Here is a 21,235-nt window from a genome sequence, read left to right on the forward strand (position 1 = left end):
CGACACTGAATAAAATTGTGTAAAATAATATACATATGTGTATGGGTATTCTTAAGCTTCTCAAAACTTTAAGAGTCGAGAATATTTTAAAAAACAAAAATAAAAATCCATCTTTTAAAAAAATTATGTAAGCCTTTAAAACTGAACAAAAAAACACAAATCCCCAACAAGGTGGCAGGATACAGGATTACTTAAAGGATACAGGATTACTTAAGTGAACATTACAACTACAGAACCTTACTAATGCATAAGTGAAACTTAAATCGCGCAATTCTCTGTGTTCCTGAAACTACCACACACAACACCTGCCTCCACACCTGCTTCTTGCATGTCTATGTTGCAACCGGTAGTCTTCCTCCCACCAGCTGTCAGTCACTTCAACTGTCTTAAGGAACGTGACTGCCGCATTTCTACTATAGCTCCTATTGCTACTATACTGTTTCCAATACAACTGCTTTTACTATTGCTACTACTACTACTACTACGACTACTACTACTTCTACTACTATTCTACTCGTACCCATGCTACACCTACTCCTACTAAAACTATGCACCCTGCGAGGCCAATCATGATGGCCTTATCCGTCATCATTCTTCATAATACACAACTTTTGTCCTCGTTCACTTACGTGGCGGGTTTAATTTGAGGATTCTGGCTCGTCTCAAGGCTTGGCCGTACACCAGGGAGGGGGAGCCACAGCCCCACTGACCACCTCCCGCCCCCCCCCCCTCTCTCTCTCTCTCTCTCTCTCTCTCTCTCTCTCTCTCTCTCTCTCTCTCTCTCTCTCTCTCTCTCTCTCCCTCCCTCCCTCCCCGCTTCTCTCTCTCCCCGCTTCTCTCTCTCCTCGCTTCTCTCTCTCCCCGCTTCTCTCTCTCTCTTTCTCTCTCTCTCTCTCTCTCTCTCTCTCTCTCTCTCTCTCTCTCTCTCTCTCTCTCTCTCTCTCTCTCCCTCTCCCTCTCCCTCTCCCCCTCCCCCTCCCCCTCCCCCCCCCTTTGTTTTACCGAGTAGCAAATGGGGAGGAACATTTTGCCTAGCCGGAATTGTACAAACCCAGGCAGCCCACCTAACCTATCGAGGCCGGTGTATAGCGAACGTCAATATTTCGAGTGCTTCTGTGTTTTACCAATAAGTTGTTTTTTTAATAACGGTTGATTCCGTAAATAATGCTGGGTATTAGGAGTGAACGGGATGCTCACTCGCCCTCAAGATGACCATCGCGCCATCTCCGTGACCGCAGCCTCCCTCACCATCCTCACCACAGTCACTATCCACACAAGTTACTGTTTCATCCACTGTTACACTCTTCCCTCCGCTCTCATCACTATCACCACTCCCTAATCACCACCACAACCTGCTGTCTTGGGGGTCCTGGACCGTCTTCTGGGGGTCCTGAACCGTCTTCTGGGGTCCTGGACCGTCTTCGGTCGTCCTGGACCGTCTTCGGTCGTCCTGGACCGTCTTCGGTCGTCCTGGACCGTCTTCGGTCGTCCTGGACCGTCTTCGGTCGTCCTGGACCGTCTTCGGTCGTCCTGGACCGTCTTCGGTCGTCCTGGACCGTCTTCGGTCGTCCTGGACCGTCTTCGACCGTCCTGGACCGAGGTATTTGGCAAACATCTCCGCCTTTGTGGTCTTGCCTCATTGACCGAACGACATACATTTTACAATGAATTTGCTGTGTGTTAAAGAGAAGCTGCCGTGCACGTTGCCATGGTCGTGAAGCTGTCGTGCTTGTTGCCATGGTCGTGAAGCTGTCGTGCTTGTTGTCATGGTCGTGACGCTGTCGTGTTTGTTGCCATGGTCGTGAAGCTGTCGTGCTTGTTGCCATGGTCGTGACGCTGTCGTGCTTGTTGCCATGGTCGTGACGCTGTCGTGCTTGTTGCCATGGTCGTGAAGCTGTCGTGCTTGTTGCCATGGTCGTGAAGCTGTCGTGCTTGTTGCCATGGTCGTGACGCTGTCGTGCTTGTTGCCATGGTCGTGACGCTGTCGTGCTTGTTGCCATGGTCGTAATGCTGTCGTGCTTGTTGCCATGGTCGTGAAGCTGTCGTGCTTGTTGCCATGGTCGTGACGCTGTCGTGCTTGTTGCCATGGTCGTGACGCTGTCGTGCTTGTTGCCATGGTCGTGATGCTGTCGTGCTTGTTGCCATGGTCGTGAAGCTGTCGTGCTTGTTGTCATGGTCGTGAAGCTGTCGTGCTTGTTGCCATGGTCGTGAAGCTGCCGTGCACGTTGCCATGGTCGTGACGCTGTCGTGCTTGTTGCCATGGTCGTGAAGCTGGCGTGCTTGTTGCCATGGTCGTGAAGCTGTCGTGCTTGTTGCCATGGTCGTGAAGCTGTCGTGCTTGTTGCCATGGTCGTGAAGCTGTCGTGCTTGTTGTCATGGTCGTGAAGCTGTCGTGCTTGTTGCCATGGTCGTGAAGCTGCCGTGCACGTTGCCATGGTCGTGACGCTGTCGTGCTTGTTGCCATGGTCGTGAAGCTGGCGTGCTTGTTGCCATGGTCGTGAAGCTGCCGTGCACGTGGCCATGGTCGTGAAGCTGGCGTGCTTGTTGCCATAATCACAAGCGATTTAAGGCGCTGGAATTCCCCGTTGTATGAGGTTCGAACTCCGTATCTTCGCGAGCCACTCGAGTGTTCGAAAAAGAAAAACATACGACTACAAAATGGAACATTAATTTTCCTCTCGTTCCTCGTATCCGTTACGTGCGAACAGCGCACCGTAACAACGTAAAAATAGCGGTGGTTACGAAGCCTGTTGGCTGGGCGTTCCATTTAGTGTGAGGCATCAAATGATGGCCAGAAAGGGGGGGGGGGAGGATATGCCCCCAGGTGGCGGGCATAGCGTGACGGAACAGATGTGGGGGGTTGGGGGTGTTGGAGAGAGAGAGGTGGGGGAGGGAGAAGAGGGGAAAGGGGGTGTGAATAGGCGGCGCCAGTAATGCTATTCTTCCCCTCCCCCCAAGACCTAGGAGGATCAAGTCACCTCCCTCTACTCCCCCCCCCCCACAGGCATCTCCTGCAGAGCCGGAGCCACCCAGGTGGCCAGAGAGACGGGCACGTGGCTCCCCTCACGTGGCGCCTTAGTGAGGGGAAGGTACGTGACAGCCTCCTCCTCCTCCTCCTGCCACTCAGGGATGGGTGATAGTGGAGGATGGGGGAGACGAGCACCCCCTTGTACGTATGTGATGGGTGGGGAAGTGGGGGGAAAGGAGACTTGATCCTCCTTCGTTTCTCTAGAGATTCCGGAGCCTTATCAGGAGCATACAGCTACACATATTAAAGACTCCAGTCCGGCCGCATCTAGAATATCCTCCAGTACCACTGAGTGTCTTAAAAACTAACATGCTAAACCCGCAAGACATGCAACATATGGTGCTCCGAAGATCAGCAAAACACCGTCCACCATATGATCAGACAATCCAGGAGCTCCAGGAACTCCTGAACACCATGGTAATGTTAGAAGACCCAATGTTAGTAAGATTACTCCCACAGCTGGTGGCCCAAGATGAGACGCCCCACTCCCACAGCTGGTGGCCCAAGATGAGACGCCCCATTCCCACAGCTGGTGGCCCAAGATGAGACGCCCCATTCCCACAGCTGGTGGCCCAAGATGAGACGCCCCATTCCCACAGCTGGTGGCCCAAGATGAGATGCCCCATTCCCACAGCTGGTGGCCCAAGATGAGACGCCCCATTCCCACAGCTGGTGGCCCAAGATGAGATGCCCCACTCCCACAGCTGGTGGCCCAAGATGAGACGCCCCATTCCCACAGCTGGTGGCCCAAGATGAGATGCCCCACTCCCACAGCTGGTGGCCCAAGATGAGACGCCCCATTCCCACAGCTGGTGGCCCAAGATGAGACGCCCCATTCCCACAGCTGGTGGCCCAAGATGAGACGCCCCATTCCCACAGCTGGTGGCCCAAGATGAGATGCCCCACTCCCACAGTTGGTGGCCCAAGATGAGACGCCCCATTCCCACAGCTGGTGACCCAAGATGAGATGCCCTACTCCCACAGCTGGTGGCCCAAGATGAGACGCCCCACTCCCACAGCTGGTGGCCCAAGATGAGACGTCCCACTCCCACAGTTGGTGGCCCAAGACGAGACGCCCCACTCCCACAGCTGGTGGCCCAAGATGAGACGCCCCATTCCCACAGCTGGTGGCCCAAGATGAGACGCCCCATTCCCACAGCTGGTGGCCCAAGATGAGATGCCCCACTCACACAGTTGGTGGCCCAAGATGAGATGCCCCACTCCCACAGCTGGTGACCCAAGATGAGATGCCCTACTCCCACAGCTGGTGGCCCAAGATGAGACGCCCCACTCCCACAGCTGGTGGCCCAAGATGAGACGTCCCACTCCCACAGTTGGTGGCCCAAGACGAGACGCCCCACTCCCACAGCTGGTGGCCCAAGATGAGACGCCCCACTCCCACAGCTGGTGGCCGAAATTTGTATCGATCTACTCGATGAAAACCAAGCCCTAGACTACATAATTCCTAAATGAAATATCGAAAAAAACTGACTCCATTCACAGTTTAAATGTAGATATGATAGAATCCAGTAGGCTCAGGAATCTGTACATCAGTTGATTGACTGTTGAGAGGCGGGGCCAAAGAGCCAGAGCTCAGCCCCCGCAAGCACAACTAGGTGAGTACAACTAGGTGAGTACACACAAGCGGTGGTGATGAATGGAACAGCTCGGTGTGTCCAGGGCAGGTGTGTCCAGGGCAGGTGTGTCCAGGGCAGGTGTGTCCAGGGCAGATATTTAGATGGCAATAAACGCACGCTACAGTGACGGTGAATAGAACAGGTGTGTCCAGGACAGGTGTGTCCAGGACAGGTGTGTCCAGGACAGGTGCACACAGCTACGGTGATTGGTGTGAGAGATTAATGGGTCCCTTTACCCTCTATATCTGACCCCTCTCTTCCTCTCTCCCCCTCCCCCCCCCTCTCTCTCTCTCTCTCTCTCTCTCTCTCTCTCTCTCTCTCTCTCTCTCTCTCTCTCTCTCTCTCTCTCTCTCTCTCTCTCTCTCTCTCTCTCTCTCGCCCTCCTTCCCCTCGTCTGTTATCGGTCTCCCTCCCACCCACCTCGATCTGTCGCTCTCTAACACCCACACTCTCTCCCTCCACTCGCTCCCACATGTAGAAAAGAGTAAACTCCTAAGAAGATTGTGTTTAGCCTGAAAGAGGTTAATAACATTTAAGATATACTGAGGGAAGCTGCTTGTTGCAAATATACACAAGACAACTGCTTGTAACGGATACTCCGGGCAGCTGCTTGTAACAGATAAACAGGGCAGCTGCTTGTAACAGATAAACAGGGCAACTGCTTCTAACAGATAAACAGGGCAGCTGCTTCTAACAGATAAACAGGGCAGCTGCTTGTAACAGATAAACAGGGCAGCTGCTTGTAACAGATAAACAGGGCAGCTGCTTGTAACAGATAAACAGGGCAGCTGCTTGTAACAGATAAACAGGGCAGCTGCTTCTAACAGATAAACAGGGCAACTGCTTCTAACAGATAAACAGGGCAGCTGCTTCTAACAGATAAACAGGGCAACTGCTTCTAACAGATAAACAGGGCAACTGCTTCTAACAGATAAACAGGGCAGCTGCTTGCTTGTAACAGACACAAACACGTAAGATGACAGAGGTGTGTCTAGGCGAGGCCAGGAAGGTCATTTAGACAAATAATTATCACGCTAAACGGTGTTTTTTGTTCATAGTTAATATAGTTTTCTGGTATAATATTTCTTGTTGATACTAATCCTGATATTTCATCGAATCTGTTTTCACTAATAAAACGCTTAATGGTTGAAGATATTATTTACTTCTAATGTCGTAACCGACCGAAGCAGTGACTTTAGTACTGTCAACTGTCTTTTTGGTGTTGCAGTCGTCACTGTCCCTAGTCACTGTCCCGTAGGCACTGTTAGGTAAGCAGTACCATCTACCACCACTTCCATGTGGCTAACAGATGCTTGGACCACAACGGTTTTTTTTTTTTTAGCTTACCCTATACGCCCACACCACGCGCCACGCCCTGGCCAGGAGGTACGAGGGAGAGAGAGAAAATGGGAGAGGAAGAGGAAGAGAGAGAGAGAGAAAGATTGGTCCAATGAAGGAAGAATGGGGAAAGAAACCAAGGAGGGTGGTGGTGAGGAGGGGGCATGACTAGGCCCCGGCACTGTGACCCACGCGCGTGCAACACACACACACACACACACACACACACACACACACACACACACACACACACACACACACACACACATACTATACACAGCTGCCGAAAGAACACAGAAAAGTCAACTTTTTCGGATAGAGTGGTAGACGGTTGGAACAAGTAAAGTGGTGGAGGCCAAAACCGTCATTAGTTTCAAAGTGTTATTTGACCAAGAGTGCTGGGAAGACGGGACACCACGAGCATCCTGTAACCTCCCCGTTACAGGCTGTCCTCCACCCCCTTACTGTCTGTCCTGCGTTCTGCATAACTACTCATTACAGGACATTACCTCGGCTGCTCCATCTACCCTTTTCCACCCGTCTCCTCCTCTGGAGAGTGCCAGCTACCCTATACCACAACTTCCCACTACTTTAACAGTGAAAATCACTACATTTCCCCCATTGTGCTGCGTCCCCCCATGTTTCGTCTAATTTTCCTTGGAGAGTGCCATCTAAGTCATTTACCCTCTTTTCCACCCTTCCCTCGCCCCCGGCAATGATATATTTCCATTTCTTAGTCCCCAAAGGCGGGGCCACCCACCCCCCTTTCCCACTCCATATAGTCCCCACAGACAAGGCCATCCACCCTCTGTTTCTCTCAGCCGACTGACATGTCTATGAAAAACCCAGCCGGGGCCACCCTTGTATAGGAGCAACAATATCGTCACCTCCAACATGTCACTTGCCAGGGTCATTAGCAGCTTATGTCATGACGGATGGGAGGGGGGAAGGGGGAGATGGAGAGAGAGATGAGGAAGAGGAGGGAAGTGAAAAGGAAGAAGGTAACTGTAGGACTAGCCAAGGGAGAGGACATGATTTAGTGTCACACCTTTCTCTTGCACTATGACTGTGAAAGAGAGAGAGAGAGAGAGAGAGAGAGAGAGAGAGAGAGAGAGAGAGAGAGAGAGAGAGAGAGAGAGAGAGAGAGAGAGAGAGAACTCATTAAGGTTGAATTATTAAGTGGCAAGGCACATGTGGTCGATCGTACGTCAGCAAGCTTGGCACACACATGGCATCCTCTTCCCAGCCCGCCCACTTCCACCCTTCCCCCGGTCATCCCCCTCCCAAATCATCCCCCTCCTCCAATCACCCCCCCCCCCTCCTCCAATCATCCCCCTCCTCCAATCACCCCCCCCCTCCTCCAATCATCCTCCTCCAATCCTCCCCCTCCCTAACTCTCTCCTTTCTGGGCGTCTACACAGGCCTAGCTACGAGGATGCCTAGATCTCTCAACTTGAAGAAGAGGGTACATGATCACTGTATACAAGATACTAAGGGGGAATAGACAGCGTAGAAAGGACAACTTCTTAAAAATTTCGAGATAGTACAAGAGCACACAAGTGAAAGCTGAAACAAAATGCTAATGAGTCTTAGAAATGCAAAGAAATACTCATTTCTTTGATATTTCGAACCTCATGATAGGTTAATTATAACGGAACAGGTAAATAAGGGTTAGACACAGAGTTTACCTCCACTACCACGTATTCACTTATAGGTAAGCACAACCTCCTTCCCCCTTCCCCTTGCTATCCCCCCCCCCCTCAACCTCTCCATCTGAACTTTAGTCTGTGTGTCTCTCTCTCTCTCTCTCTCTAGATAGATAGATAGATAGATAGATAGATAGATAGATAGATAGATAGATAGATAGATAGATTTCTAGTTGATTATCATGCCTTGCACTTAATTAATTTCTCCTCCTCTGTGTTGGACAAACTTGAAGTAGTACAGAATGAAGCCATGAGGATAATTCTTGGTGCCCCAAGATGCACAAGAATCATCAACATGAGGGAAGAACTGAAGCTTCCAACCCATACTAGAGAGGATTTAAATTTAAATCTGTGTTCTTCTCCTAGTTATCCTTTTTTAAAGAAGTTCGAGGGGGAAATTAAATTTCAGAAAATCTCGAAGATGCTTTGCTTCTAAGGGCATGCGTCTTCAACATTCAGAAATGAGCAGTGACTAACAATGGTTGAAGGCATGGCATTAGTGTTTAATAAGTGTGATAATACTGACGAGTTCATTTTAACAGTAGCATCGATGATTCGTTCATTCAGGTGTGTGAGAAGGGGAGTCTAACCCCTCCCTTCCCTCAAGAATATTCGAAGAAGGAATCCATTCCTTCCCTAAAAACAAATGAGCAGCGTTTCTTTCATTTTGAGTTTGCTTCATTTTCTGCCGCACGGGTTCCTGTGGTGACTGTGCTTTTCCAAGTTTTGACGGTCCTGAGCAAGCGACTCCCAAGTACTGGCGTTGATGTCCAGGTCTTTGAGGGTCACCTTGAGGTAGTCCTTGAATCGTTTTTTCTGCCTCCTAACAGATCGCGGGCCCTGGTATAATTCTCTATTCAGCAGCTGTTTAGGCAATTAGCTCTCGGGTATTCTGAAAACGAGAGGAGAAATAGATTAGTTAGAAAGGCGGGGTCCAGGAGCTAATAGCTCGCTTATGAAGGCACAAATAGTAAATATTCTCACACACACACGCACACATAGAGGGTGTCAGCCACAGCTGCTGAGTGGACAGCGCTCTGGACTCGTAATCCAAGGGTCCGGGTTCGATCCCAGTCGATGGCGGAAACCAATGGGCAGAGTTTCTTTCACCCCTTGATGGCCCTGTTACCTAGCAGTAAATAGATTCCTGGGAGTTAGACAGTTGCTGCGGGCTGCTTCTTGAATGTGTATGTGTATGTATGGGAAAAAAAGAAAAATCAGTCGAATGATTGACAGTTGAGAGGCGGGCCGAAAGAGCCAGAGCTCAACTCCAGCAAGCACAACTCGGTGAATACAACTAGGTTAATACACACACATCAATACACCCTTGTAAAGGTGGACGTTTTTATTGTCCTGGCCACCTACAAAGAAAGGCAAATCAATTATAATAACGAAAAAGTATATGTACACTCCGTGGTGTAACCAGCGCGCGAGAGAAATAGATATACATAGATAGATAATAGATATTATGTGTGTACAAATCAACAATACACAACTTTAGCCTGATCACAATACCTGACAACCCCCTGAGAGACTCACAATACAAGTTACACAATAGGACCACTCTACATGATTGTGTGTATATATATATATATGTATTCCATATTTAATTTGTCTCAAATTGTAACATTTTTATTTTGTATTCTAATTTTTCGTGAATTTAATTATTGTTATTATTAATGGTTTCTGTTTCGTTTTGTTTGTTCCTTGTCGACCAAAAACAATGACAAGAGGAAGAGCTGAATTAGAGAAAATAACTCGCGAATAGAGATGAGTGAGTAATAAGGATGAGTCGCACTGGGGTGATAGTTACTCATCACCCGTGATGAGTAACAGGGCACTTGTTGTCCTGAGTAATGAGGAAATGCTGACTCCTTGTGGGTTTAGTGATTATTTAGTTTAATGGTTGGTGGGTTTAATTTTATGGAGGGTTGATTGATTGATCGGTTTTATTTGTTGAGGGGTAAATGGGGGTGGGGCGGATTCAGTGGTCAATGATTGGGGTTGGTTTTAATCGTTGGGTTACCTTAAATATGGGTGATTGGGGAGAGATAAGAAGTACTTTGGGTGGTCTACACTCACACTCACTCACACACTCTCACTTTCACGCAATATTACTTCTCATCGTGGCACTTGAGTTGCCACTAGAAACAGTGGCACTCATTCCGCCATCTCGGTGGCACCCAGATTTTGGCAGGGATGCTTAGAGCATTTAGAGCTGATGGAGAGTGGTGGTACTCAGGTTGTGGTGGTGACTCAGATTGTGGTAGTGGTACTCTGAATGTGGTGGTGGCACTCCAGGCTCGATAGTTATGGTGATGGAGATTCTAACAGTAGGCACAGATTGACGGGAGTGGTTGATGGTCGTACTATAGTGCTTAACAAGTTGTGGTGGTGGTTGATCCTTCGCCTCATTCTCCTAACCAGCTTCCCCCCTTCACCCACCTCCCCCAACTTTCCCCCCACTTCCCCTTCCCCCTCCCGGTAAGCAAGGGGTGGAGGGGGCGTGTAGTAATGGTAGTAGGAAGTGGCGTTTGTACACCGCGCCACGCCCGGAAGTTGTAGCAGCTAAGGGTATAAGCCCTTAATGGCAATGAAAGAAAGTATGCAACATGGACTGAGAGAGAGAAAGAGAGAGAGAGAGAGAGAGAGAGAGAGAGAGAGAGAGAGAGAGAGAGAGAGGAGACAAGGTAGGGAGAAGGTTCGTGGGAGGGAAATACGAGACGGGAGGAGGGAGAGGCAGGGAAGGAGTAGAGGGGGACAGATTTCGGTATGAAGCGGTGAAGTAATTTGTTGTTTCTTGTTAATTACTGGAACAGGTGGTTGAGTTGAGGCTCCTGCTGCCTCATGGGTGATGTGTTGATCCACACAGCCGTCAGTGTGGCGTGTTGATCCGCACAGCCGTCAGTGTGGTGTGTTGATCCACACAGCCGTCAGTGTGGTGTGTTGATCCACACAGCCGTCAGTGTGGTGTGTTGATCCACACAGTCGTCAGTGTGGTGTGTTGATCCACACAGCCGTCAGTGTGGTGTGTTGATCCACACAGCCGTCAGTGTGGTGTGTTGATCCACACAGTCGTCAGTGTGGTGTGTTGATCCACACAGCCGTCAGTGTGGTGTGTTGATCCACACAGCCGTCAGTGTGGTGTGTTGATCCACACAGCCGTCAGTGTGGTGTGTTGATCCATACAGCCGTCAGTGTGGTGTGTTGATCCACACATCCGTCAGTGTGGTGTGTTGATCCATACACTACACACATCGGTGTAGTGTATGTGTGTGTGTGTGTTCAGGGACGCACTGTCAGTCCCTGCGTTGAGGGCTCCACCTTGGAGGTGTTGTGGGAGTACGTTTCCTTCCTTGATTTTCGTAGGTCGAGTCGCAGCTGCCACGGCTCGTAGGTCGAGTCGCAGCTGCCACGGCTTGTAGGTCGAGTCGCAGCTGCCCACGGCTCGTAGGTCGAGTCGCAGCTGCCCACGGCTCGTAGGTCGAGTCGCAGCTGCCCACGGCTCGTAGGTCGAGTCGCAGCTGCCACGGCTCGTAGGTCGAGTCGCAGCTGCCACGGCTCGTAGGTCGAGTCGCAGCTGCCACGGCTCGTAGGTCGAGTCGCAGCTGCCACGGCTCGTAGGTCGAGTCGCAGCTGCCACGGCTCGTAGGTCGAGTCGCAGCGCCCGCGGCGGTGGTGGTGGCGGCTTGTAGTCCGGAATAATTAAATTAGATCGATCTTCTGGTATAATATTGTACAGGACTTGAATAATGTGTGCTTAAGATTATTGAGTATTAAGTCCTCTACATCTCATCGGGATTAAGACAGTTTGGTTTTCTATTGACACCCCCCCCCCCACCTTCGATTCCTTTCTGGAAGCTGCTTTCTAATTTATTTCTGATCATTCTGACTGTTGCTGTTACAAGTGTCTGGACAAAGCTGCAGGTGGATCGAGGTTTATTTCTGACCAAACATTCTTAGTTTTCGCCCATTTTTGCGTAGGAGTAATGGTTTTATAGCTCTGTCTTGAATAGTTTCAATTGCGGGATTCAAATCTTCGATTAGAGATGCTGACCAAGACAGTACTGGCAACAGCGCCAGGATTGTTTTAGACACTTTAGAGTCTAAAACTAGGACTTTTTGTCCTAGTTTTAGGACAAAATATATTAGGGGGACTCCCCCTAAAATATATTACAAATATATTAGGGGGACTCCCGGTTTGCCTCCTGCCTTCTCAGTCTAAAAGTCTAAAACTAGTCTAAAAAAAGTCTAAAGAGTCTAAAACTAGGACTTTTTGTCCTAGTGTTAGACTCTAGTGTCCTATACTTGCTGGGCTTCTGGCCTGTCATGATCATTGTCCGGTGCTGACGAGGTCATCGCTGAAGCTTATCAGAAGTGTGGTGGTGGCGGAGGATGTTTGACCTTGTTGTTTTGACCTTTGACCTTACGTTTCCATCAAGGTATTGACCAGTTTGGGGTTGTGCACTCTACTGTGCACCGCGCTGTTGGTGAAAAGTCTTTGTTCTGACTTATTTTTTGTGTGTACTCACCTATATGTGCTTGCAGGATCGAGCATTGACTCTTGGATCCCGCCTAAAGTAATCCCGCCTGTGTGTGTGTGTGTATGTGTGTGTGTGTGTGTGTGTGTGTGTGTGTGTGTGTGTGTGTGTGTGTGTGTGTGTGTGTGCGTGTGTGTGTGTGTGTGCGTGTGTGTGTGTGGTTAAATTGGTAAACACGGACGCGGGTAAATGCGATGCTTCCGCTTCTTCTCAGACGAGTGTGGGATTACAAATAGCCTTGTCAAAAAAAAACTTCGCAGAATCTTAGGAAGTTACTAATTGTCTGTAGTCCTGAGCAAGGCTGTTCCTGCCCTAGAACCCAAGTATGTTTGGAAAAAAAAAGGCTAAACTTTTTATATGAGTCTGTTCTGAATATTTTTATAAGCTGTCTTTGCTGTAGATATCAGGAGTGATATATGACGGTTTTTGGGTCATCATTGGTTTGATATCAGTCGCCTACAAGCAACGTGGAATTGGAGTAGGCGAGTGAGAGGGGGGGAGAAAGAACAGGTAGAAGAGGGGAACCGTCCTCTCACTCTACCCTCAGTCACCATCCCTTCCCCTGACCCCTCATCAGACATCATCACCTTCTCCCCTCTCACCTCCACACCCCCTCCCGGCCAGTGGCACTACTCCTGGCAGCTATAATATCCTGTAGACCACCTGAGACAATTATTGCTTTCTCCAGCTGCTTCCTTATACCTGGCCAGGGAGGAGGGTCGAGGGAGAGAGGGGAGGGGGGTCGAAGGAGAGAGGGGAGGGGGGTCGAGGGAGAGAGGGGATGAGGAGGGTCTAGGGAGGGAGGGGGGAGATAATAAAGCTTCTCACGTAGAAGGAAAACATACAAAAAGGATGACTAGATAAGATGTTAAAAAGGAAAAAATATGAAACACGAACAGATGAAGAAAGAATGTATCATGGCCATCTCTCTCTCTCTTTCTCTCTCTCTCTCTCTCTTTCTCTCTCTCTCTCTCTCTCTCTCTCTCTCTCTCTCTCTCTCTCTCTCTCTCTCTCTCTCTCTCTCTCTCTCTCTCTCTCTCTCTCTCTCTCTCTCACTCTCTCTCTCTCACTCTCTCTCTCTCACTCTCTCTCTCTCACTCTCTCTCTCTCTCTCTCTCTCTCTCTCTCTCTCTCTCTCTCTCTCTCTCTCTCTCTCTCTCTCTCTCTCTCTCTCTCACTCTCTCTCTCTCTCTCTCTGATCACTTCCTCACCTCAACCTTCGCTGGCCCTCGGCTCCCCATCTCCTGCCTTCTCCCATCTCCTCCCATTATCTTCCCCCCTCTTCCCTGCCCAGCCCCCCCCCCCTTAGCGATCATATCGGGGCAGCCATCCCGAGGTAAATCTGCGACGGAGGGAGTTTGGGGGAATAATCCCGCGACTGTGGCTGAATATCACGGGGACATAAAACAGGGAGGCAACTCCACCTGGTGATCGACGGAGACACTAAGTGTTGGTGTGGGGGGGGGGAGGGGCGGAGAGTGCCTCCCGTATGTAGATAAGGTCCCCCCTTTCTTCCCCCCCCCCCCACTCTCTTTCTCTCTCATATATATATATATATATATATATATATATATATATATATATATATATATATATATATATATATATATATATATATATATATATACACACACACGAATTCACTCACTCACACACACGTACACCGTAGGGATAGTGGAGATAGATAGAAGGAAGGAAGGTTTCAGGGAAGAAAAGATGTTACTTGGGTTTGGGGTTCAGACCAGGGATTAAGATAAAGAAGAGGGAGAGATGCCACGCTTTCTAAGCTGAGGGAAGACTAAGGAAAGAAGTAAGGATAGAGAGGGATAACGGGAAGGGTAGGGAAGGAAGGAGGGGGAGGAAGGGAGGAAGAAAAGAAGGAATGAAGGAAAAGCAGACCATCATCTGAGGGAGAGAGATCTAATAATGGTAAGGAGTAAGGAAGTGAAAAGGGGAAAGGATAGAAATAGGAAAGACGTAAAAGGAATGAAGGACTAGAGAGAGATGGGGAGAGGTGGTAAGGAATATGATAAGCAGCCATCGCTCTGAAAGAAAGGTCTTGCAAGGGAGAAACGACACGAGATTGATATCCGCAGGAATAGAAATTTAACCCTTTTCTGGAAAAGAAAAGTGGCCTACCTTCTCGGGTAGAAGGAAAGAGGAAGGCTGCAAGCTTTCACTGCTTCAGGAACAGGAGAAGGGGAAGGGGAAATGGAGAGAGGGGCAGAGAAAGAGAAATGGTGGGAGATACAGATGTGAGAAGGGATGGTACCTTTCGAACGGATGTGGGAATGGGTGCAATCCCTTGGTCGAATGTGGGAGGAATGCCACGTCTGATATGAATGTGTGAGGAGTGCCTCTTCTGGAACGGATGTGGGAGGGATATTACCTCTCAAACGGCCATAGGAGTGGTTCCACCTCTGAAAGATTGTGGATGGGGGTGCCACCTCTGGAACAGATGGAGGCATGGGTGCCACTTCAGGAACGGAGGAGAAGGAAGCGCCACCCATAATCCGGGTAAGAACAGCCTGCTGTATCACGAAAGACATACTAAACAAACAAAAAATTGACGTCTCTATAAAGGTACAGTGAACAAAAATATCGAAACCTGAAAAGCAAGAGGATTGGAATCTTCAGAGGGGATTATAACCTTTTAAATGAGACTTGAACTTGTAAGATACACGGAGAGAAGTGAGTGGAAGAATGGGAAGAGTTAAAAAGAAGGGAGATGGTGGATAAGGGAGAGAGAGAGAGGTGGAAACCGGACGTCATGGGCGATTGAGATGCGATGTAAAGGAGGTCAGCAAAATTCGGTATGGCTTCGGGGAAGTAAAGTAGAGGAAATGGCACGAGAACGGGAAAGAAAATGTACGAGAGGAAAAAAAGTAGGAGAGAGAGAGAGAGAGAGAGAGAGAAAGAGAGAGCGAGAGAGAGAGAGAGAGAAAGAGAGAGAGGAAGAGAGAGGAAGAGAGAGAGAGAGAGAGAAAGAGAGAGAAAGAGAGAGAAAGAGAAAGAAAGAGAGAGAGAGAGAGAAAAAGAGAGAGAGAGAGAGAGAGAGAAACACAGGCCTCCAATCAACAACCATTCCATCTAATAGACAAAACTCATCCATACACCACACAGCCTCCTGCATTAGGCCTAAGTAGCCCCAGCTACGCTCTCTAAGAAAGCACTTACCAACACTATATACAGAGTTAAAAGCTTTGCTTCAACTCTAGTCTACAAGTCATAAAGATATTAAATCATTGTCTTTTGTGGAACTTGAGCTGTAGAGTAGAGAAGACTTCTTCGAGACCTGGTCTTAAAAGACTTGAGCTATGAGGAAGGACTTAGGGAACAAGTTCTCATCTCGCTGCAAGACTGAAAGCCTTAAGTGGCGATATAAACAACACTTAAGATTCTTAGTCATTGCCAAAGGGGATTAAGACATGTACTTGGGGGGTAAAAATAGAACCTCAGATGAGTGTGGGAAGTCCAGGAAAGCACTTCTTCACTTGAATAGTGAGTAAGTGGAATGATGCTGCAATGGAAGGCAGTTGATGCTAATTCCGCACTCAGTTTCAGCAGCTTGCATAATTAGAAACAAGAGGGGTCAGGAACCATTGCAATAGATGATCGGCGATCGAGAGACAAGCCCCTTGAGAACCATCTCGACTGCAAGCACATAAGGGTGAGGAAGGGTGAGTGCATATAAGTGAATACAAACCGTACCGTCCGTCAGTTCCCCACACACACACACACACACACACACACACACACACACACACACACACACACACACACACACACACACACACACACACACACACAGGCTACGAGGGGGGCCTCGTAGCCTGGTGGATAGCGCGCAGGACTCGTAATTCTGTGGCGCGGGTTCGATTCCCGCACGAAGCAGAAACAAATGGGCAAAGTTTCTTTCACCCTAAGTGCCCCTGTTACCTAGCAGTAAATAGGTACCTGGGAGTTAGTCAGCTGTCACGGGCTGCTTCCTGGGGTGTGTGTGTGTGTGGTGTGGGAAAAAAAAAGTAGTTAGTAAACAGTTGATTGACAGTTGAGAGGCGGGCCGAAAGAGCAAAGCTCAACCCCCGCAAAAAAAAAAACTAGTAAAAACAACTAGTAAACACACACACCACACACACACACCACACACACACACCACACACACACACACCACACACACACACACCACACACATACACCACACACACACACACGCACGCACTTCCAACAATTCTAATTGAGAAGTCAAACGCGGCCTTTCCGGGGAAGAAAAGTATTAAAAAGAAATTAGATTTGTATAATAAGGCAAGTTATCCATCGCTGGGTGCTCCTCCCAGGCGCTCTCCTAGCTAATCCCAGCCCGAGGGGGGAAAAATATAAGAGTGAAGTTGTGTGTGGGTCTGGTCGTAGATTACCTCGCCAGAGAAATAACAAGGTGATCGCTGGCGACAATAAGTAAGCTGGGGGCGCCGCTCCCTGGCCTCGTATGGAAATGATATGACCTCCTCTCCCACTCTCCCCTCCCAATCTCCTCCCCGTAACCCCCTCCCCCTTTTTCTCTCCCCCTCCCCCTCCTTCACCCTTGCCTTAACCTCCTGTCCTCCAGCCTCCCCTCCTCTGCCTCGAAGGGAAGGAAAGGTCAGAATTTAGGAAGAACCAGAGATGGAGGATGATGGAATGTGTTAGTTTGGGAAGGAGGAAGTGGAGTGTAAGGTGGAAGTAGGAGGAAGTAGGAGGAAGAGGAGCTTAGCTGAGGGAAGAATAATCCTACAGAAAGAGGTGTTGGAGTTGGGGGGGGGGGAGGGGGTTGTAAGCGATGGTAGGAGATAGGGTGTAACATTGGGGAGGAGAAATTAAGAATGGACTGTGTAATCGTGGAAAATTGGAGCAAGATCACCCCTACTTCCTCACGAAGAATTCCCAGACGTGTAACATATGACATATCCAACCAGTTCTCCATTTGTTGACCAAACCACACACTAGAAATTGAAGAGACGACGACGTTTCGGTCCGTCCCGAACCATTATCAAGTCGATTGTGTATGTATGGTCACAATCGACTTGATAATGGTCCAGTACGGACCAAAACGTCGTCGTCTCTTCAGTTTCTAGTGTGTGGTTTGGTCAACATTTTTCAGCCACGTTATTGTGACTTTTCACCTGCGGTTCTTCATTTACTGAGGCACATTTACTGGGTCTGATCTGGCACAGGATGCTGTTGAGACCTTGATGGGTATAATATTCACTTATGAGGACGAGATCACCGGCGAAGGTGTTGGAGTTTGTGTGAGGGCTTTATCTCTAGATAATTATCTTTTCTTGCCCTTATCTCAAGATAAGGGCAGCTTGACCTTGGTAATCTTTATCCATCAAGACATTGGAGATCTCCATCTTGCGGTACGTCATTTTAAGCTCTTGTGTGAGGCAGGGCGTCCTTGGAATCGTTTGTCTTGTATTAGTGTCTATCTGCGACTCTCTGCTAGTGGCGGAGGCTGTTTATCACCAGGAAAAAAATGAACATAATTTCGCGGCCCGTCGGGGGGAGTATAGCCCACCTTCCCGAAGCCTTTGGAAAAGATGACAAGCGATATTCCCAGTAACATAAAACTCCTGGTGGGGGTGTGGTGGTGGGAAGAGAATAACCATGGCGTTTGAGTGTGTGATTGTGGGCGCGCGTGTGTGTGTGTGTGGGTGTGGACCTGTGCGGGTGTGAACGCGTTCGCGTGTGCGTGGGCGTTCGCATGTGTGTGCGCGTGGGCGTGTGTGTGTGTGTGGGCGTGAGTGAGTGTGTGTGTGTGTGTGTGTGTGTGTGTGTGTGTGTGTGTGTGTGTGTGTGTGTGTGTGTGTGTGTGTGTGTGTGTGTGTATGTGTGTGTGTATTCACCTAGTTGTACTCACCTAGTTGTGCTTGCGGGGGTTGAGCTCTGGCTCTTTGGTCCCGCCTCTCAACTGTCAATCAACAGGTGTACAGGTTCCTGAGCCTATTGGGCTCTATCATATCTACACTTGAAACTGTGTATGTGTGTGTGTGTGTGGGCGGGCGTGTGTGTGTTTGTGTGTGTGTGTGTGTGTAGGCGCGCGCATGTTTGTGAGAGAGAGTGAGTGAGTGAGTTGGTACGCCTCCTGGCTGACACAGTCCTGAAGTCTGTGAGACAGGTCGCGGGAGAGCAATTGTTAGCCACACCATGGCTGGGAACCCGTGTGACAGGACAGACGACCACAGGGGCGACGGCCTGGGTAGGGGGCACTTCGCTACATGTCTTTATTGTCTGATTTTTTGTCGCATGGGGAAAATGGGGGATAGATCCGGGTGTTGCTCCCTGCTGTGATTTGACCCAGCGAGGTGTCGTCTCAACTGTGTGGGGTTGATTGAGTGTCTTTCTTATGATACCTGGTTGATACCTGGTTGATGGGGTTCTGGGAGTTCTTCTACTCCCCAAGCCCGGCCCGAGGCCAGGCTCGACTTGTGAGAGTTTGGTCCACCAGGCTGTTGCTTGGAGCGGCCCGCAGGCCCACATACCCACCACAGCCCGGTTGGTCCGGCACTCCTTGGAGGAATAAATCTAGTTTCCTCTTGAAAATGTCCACGGTTGTTCCGGCAATATTTCTTATGCTTGCTGGGAGGACGTTGAACAACCGCGGACTGACCTCAGATGCCTTCACGAGGACATGCCATTCCGCAGCTCAAGTTCAAGTATGTTTATTGAGACATGAAAGAAATACATCTCAAAAATAGCAAATTAACACTTTCCATTGAATAAGAAAAATCACATCAATTTCCTTTCTTATTTAATGTAATTTTTCACCTTGAACACCACATGACAATAATTGTTTATCATACATCTATAAAAAAAATACAATGTCTCATTCTGCCCGTCGGTCTGTTTAAGACTGGACTATGAATATGTGCCCAACACGAGCATGTTAATAACTGATCACGTTAAAATTAAAAAAATATATACAATCGTCTTTTTTAATCATTAAAGGCCTAACAAATTTTGATGACATTATGTTTTTTCAATTGACATTACTCTGATGCACCTGTTATTAATTATGCATTTCTCAGAATGTGAGAGAGAGAGAGAGAGAGAGAGAGAGAGGGGGAGAGAGAGAGAGTGGGGGAGAGAGAGAGAGAGAGAGAGAGAGAGAGAGAGAGAGAGAGAGAGAGAGAGAGAGAGAGAGGGAGAGAGGGAGAGAGAGGGGGGAGAGAGAGAGAGAGAGAGAGAGAGAGAGAGAGAGAGAGAGAGAGGGGGAGAGAGAGAGAGAGAGAGAGAGAGAGAGAGAGAGAGAGAGAGAGAGAGAGAGAGAGGGGTGGGGGAGACTGACAGATGGGTAAAGACAGACCCAGGCATCATGGGTACCCAACATGATGTTTGTTGTACATTTCATAAAAATTTGCCTTCGACATGTGATACATACTGACACATGTTACACATACTGACACATGTGTCACATATTAACATGTGATCAAAACTGACATGATATATGTACTGACAGGTGACACATACTGGCACTTATGATATATACAATGATTCATGATACTTAGTAACACACGTGATAGAGACACTTGCTTGGGTAGCCGTAAACACTTTGACTGTTAAGATGGACAACGAATAAGTCATGTCTTCCCCGTTTAAGTGCATCATCATATCTACACATTGACTGTTAGAAAAGTTCAGAAGGACTTGTCTCTGTCTCTCAGATAATTGCGCGTGAAAAGTATAGTATCTTGGTTTAATAAACTATTTTTCCAGACTGCGTTTAAACATCAAAAGCGTCGACAAGGTCGTCAACCCGACCCTCTCACACAAGAGGAAATCAGAGACCCGATTCGCGCTGGAGCACTGATCCTCTCATCCCACCTCAAGGTAACCTCAATATAATCTCAAGGTAACCTCAAGGTAACCTCACTGTGTGTACTCCAGCAACCCCGTCCCTTCGAGAAGACCTGGAGTTGAGAGTTTGTGGAAGAGGCAAAGAGGGAGTACGAGGTTTGACCTGAAAATTTTAGGTTATGCTTAGTAATCTTCTGGTATTTCAGATTGAGGAGTGTACATCTGAGAATGTAATGTAATGTCAGGTGTGTTTAAGCAGAGGGTATCGAGCAATAGTTTAGTACAGAGTGGTCCCTCCTGCTACTGCTCTTGAGACACGTTACTCTTGTTATGTTCTTGAGGTTAGAAGTAAGAGCGGAGGAGAACAGGCAGTGGTAGGATAGAATAAGGGGAGACGGGGAGACATGATTAAAATAGTGTTAAGTATTTCAATTTGTGTCTTGTTTTGTAGAGTATTGTGCAAAGTGTTGGATGTGGTTTTGCCTGTAAAATCGTACAATGAAGCTTTGAGCTCCTTTGCCATTCAATAACTACACCGAAGAAAGTGTGTGTGTCTGTGTGTGTGTGTGTGTGTGTGTGTGTGTGTGTGTGTGTGTGTGTGTGTGTGTGTGTGTGTGTGTGTGTGTGTGTGTGTGTATTGTTCCTTTCCCTCCCACCTCTGTGCGCACACTCCCACTCACTCACTCACACAAAGCACAACTAGGTGAGTACAACTGGGTGAGCACACACACACACACACACACACACACACACACACACACACACACACACACACACACACACACACATAGGGGGCCTCGTAGCCTGGTGGATAGCGCGCAGGACTCGTAATTCTGTGGCGCGGGTTCGATTCCCGCACGAGGCAGAAACAAATGGGCAAAGTTTCTTTCACCCTAAGTGCCCCTGTTACCTAGCAGTAAATAGGTACCTGGGAGTTAGTCAGCTGTCACGGGCTGCTTCCTGGGGTGTGTGTGTGCTGTGGGAAAAAAATAGTAGTTAGTAACAGTTGATTGACAGTTGAGAGGCTGGCCGAAAGAGCAGAGCTCAACCCCCGCAAGTACAACTAGGTGATTAATCACCCCCTCCCCCCTTTTCTTTTACCAGCGTCTGGGTGTGTGAGTTGGATTAGACGGGGGAGCGGGTGTACAGTGT

This window comes from Procambarus clarkii, chromosome 28, assembly GCF_040958095.1.
Source record: "Procambarus clarkii isolate CNS0578487 chromosome 28, FALCON_Pclarkii_2.0, whole genome shotgun sequence".
NCBI lineage: Eukaryota > Metazoa > Arthropoda > Malacostraca > Decapoda > Cambaridae > Procambarus > Procambarus clarkii.